We start from the raw sequence: 3,252 nt of genomic DNA, 5'->3' as shown, positions 1-3,252 counted from the left end.
GTGTGTGTGTGTGTGTGTGTGTGTGTGTGTGTGTGTATCTGCGGATGTATGTGTGTGCCTTGATGCTTTGGGTGGAAGTCAGGGGACAACTTTTGATTCTCGGCTCTTTCCTTCCACGATGTGGATCCTAAGATCAACCTTGGTGGCAAGAACCTTTACTGGATAAGATGTGTCTGGTCAGCCCCAGGATTTTTTATAATTTTGCTTTGTTGTTCTTTGATGGGACTAGGGATTGACCCCAGGGTCCTATGGGCCACAGTGAGCATCTACCATGAAGCTAAATATCCAATTTGCTTTTTACTTCTTCTTAATGTTTTTAAATGTTTTCCTTTATTTTGAGAATGTGTGCGGTGTGCATGTGGAGGTGGGGGCAACTCTGGAGTTGCTTCTGTCCCTCTGCCTTCAGGCAGGTTCTGGGAATTGAACTTAGGTCACCAGACTTGTGTGACAGGCACCTTCATCCGCTGGGCAATGCTTCCCTCTCACCCCATACTCTGACCCCTTACCTAATTTTGAAGCAGAATCTCAACACATGGCTCAGCCTGGGGGAACGTGTACTGACCTCCTGGGATTACAGCCTGACAATACGGATCCTACTCTGTTGTAATGGGACCTTGGGCCCACAAGATGGTCGGGGGTAAGAGAGTCTGCCACCAACTGTGACAACCTAGCTTTGTTCCCTGAGACCCACACAGTGGAAGGCGAGAGCCAGCTCCTGCAGGTTGTCCTATTTATTACACGTATGCCACCTCCTCCTCCAAAACACACAGTAAATAAGTAGTGGTGGCGCACGCCTTTAATCCTAGCCCTTGGAAGGCAGAGGCAGGCAGATTTCTGTGAGTTCGAGGCCAGCCTGGTCTACAAAGCGAGTTCCCAGGACAGCCAGGGCTACACAGAGAAACCCTCTCTTGAACTCCCCACCCACCAAAAAAAAAAATCATAAAAATAAGTTGTGGGGTGGGGCAGAACGCTGTGGTTTGTTCTCGTTACCCCAGGGTTTGGGAGGCGGAGGAAGGACGGTTGTGAAGAGGAGGCCTGTCTGAGCTGTACAGAGCCTCGAACAAAACTGGAAACAAAAGCAGCAAACAGCATCAAGACGTCCAGCTGCTGGTGGGCAATGCGTGCTTCAGGTGGGGAAGCCATTTTCCTCCAGGGTATAAGTACAAATAAACTATCCCTGCTGAGTGCTGGGCTGAAAGGGGGGCCGATCTGGCCTCTTCTTCATTTTTCAGTTTCTTCTCCTCCTTCTTTTCTTCTTTATATTATTATTACTAATTATTATTTTATTTTTTTGCAGTTCTGGTTACGGGACCTAGGACTCTGCACATGCTAGCCTAGCACTCTTTCTATCCACGAGCTAGAGCCTAGGTCTTCTGTAGTTTTTTTAGACAGGGTCTCATAAGTTGTCTTGACCAGCCTTGAACTAATAATCCTCCCACCACGGCCTAGATCACACCATTGATCAGCTTGAACTGAAATTGTCAAATATATTTTTAAGAAGTTTGTACCCAAAACTGCTGACCCTGCTCTTATGCGGTCAGCTCTTTGTCAAAACTATTTAGATTGAACTTTGACTCAGACATGACCCAGGTCTCTGTTCCATTTGTGACCTCAGTTGCTTCCCTTGGGTCTTACTTCCTTTGGTTCCTTCACCATATAATGCCTTTGAAAAGTTAATCCCGTCAGGGACTTTCAGACCTACAGAGAAGCTGGCTTCAACAGTGGGTCCAGAGGGCAACTTCAGATACAGACAGGAGTGACTTCATCAAAGATAGGCCAGAAGAAGACCTCCGCACAGTCAGGCTCCGGTCCTGTTAACTCGCCAGTTGATTGGCCTGCAAAGAGAGATGCCCAGAAGGGGGCTGGGTTCTCCCCCCCACACACACACACTTCTCATCCAAATCAAAGGCTGAAGACAGAGCCTTGATTGATGCCTTTTGTTCCCAGACAAAACTGGTTTTTATAGCCCACCCCCTGCTACTGCCATCCGCTCCCTGGGGGAGTCGGGTCCCCAGGCGTCCTGGGCTGCAGCTGCTGTGGGCTGGAGAACCCTGCGGAGGAGAGAACAGTCTGCCCACAAATGCGCAGCTAATCCTGGCAGCCCCGGCGCTAGACTCTTATAAAATGCCATTTCCCTCACTTGCCTCCTTGGCATCTCAGGGCTGGGGTGGGGCCACGTCCTGGGGAGTGTGGCTTTTTTAAGGCTCTAAGTCCCCACCCCCTGTTTGCTTCTCAAGTCAATTGTGCTCAGTCAGACTAAGCATTGTCAACTCCCTTTGTGAGGACAGTTTGGGGGGGGATTAGGGACAGCTTCGTGACAACAAACAGGAAAGACATGTGAACAGTGAGAACTGAAAAATATAAATGATCAATGACAGGTCACTACTTTTTCTTCCAATCACCGGGAGGCTCGCTGCTTTTCCCCACTTTGAGGTAGCATCACTTAGATCACTTAGTGTTCTCCTAGCTCTGCTGGAGCTGGCTACTCTTCAGCAGAACTGTGGCGTGCAGGGAGCTAAACTGGTTTATATGAATAAGCACCTCAGGGCGGCAAGATGACTCGGGGTGAAGGCACTTGCGGCCAAACTTGATGACTGAGTTCCATCCTTGGGGCCCACACGGTGGAAGAAGAGAACCAAGGCTCTCAAACTGTGCTCTGACTTACACACACACACACACACACACACACACACCACACACACACCACACACCACACATACACAAGCATGCACACACAGAGACACACACACCACACACACACACGCATGCACACACAGAGACACACAAACGCGCACACACAGACACACACACATGCACACACACATACATACACATGTGTGCGCACACACACAGAGACACACACCACATTTTAAAAAGAAAACAGTAAACATCTTGGTGTTGGGGAGGGGCACTCAATAACTCTTGTCTTAATAAAAACTGTAAAGCCCTGCTCCTTCCAGGTGGCCTTTATGATGGGGCCAGAATGACAACCTTGCTGGACTTTAGTGTTTCTGGCCCTAGCCAGTTATAAGACCATTTCAAGGGGTCTTTAACATATCTGTGTGGTTAGTGACTCCTAGTACTGAAAGACCCTCCAGACCCCCTCCTCAAAACCGGCAGCTAGCATGCTCCCAGGGGAACGTCCTGTTTGCTTAAAATAAAAAAATTCTCCGGATCAGCAGCCAGCCTGCTCTCGTAAGAACATCCCATGTGCTTGAGAGAGCAGGATGTCTATGAGATAGGAAGACTGCA

The sequence above is a fragment of the Microtus ochrogaster genome, chromosome 18 (genome assembly GCF_000317375.1).
Source record: "Microtus ochrogaster isolate Prairie Vole_2 chromosome 18, MicOch1.0, whole genome shotgun sequence".
In the NCBI taxonomy this organism is placed as follows: Eukaryota; Metazoa; Chordata; class Mammalia; order Rodentia; family Cricetidae; genus Microtus; species Microtus ochrogaster.
This window is presented reverse-complemented; position numbering follows the sequence as displayed.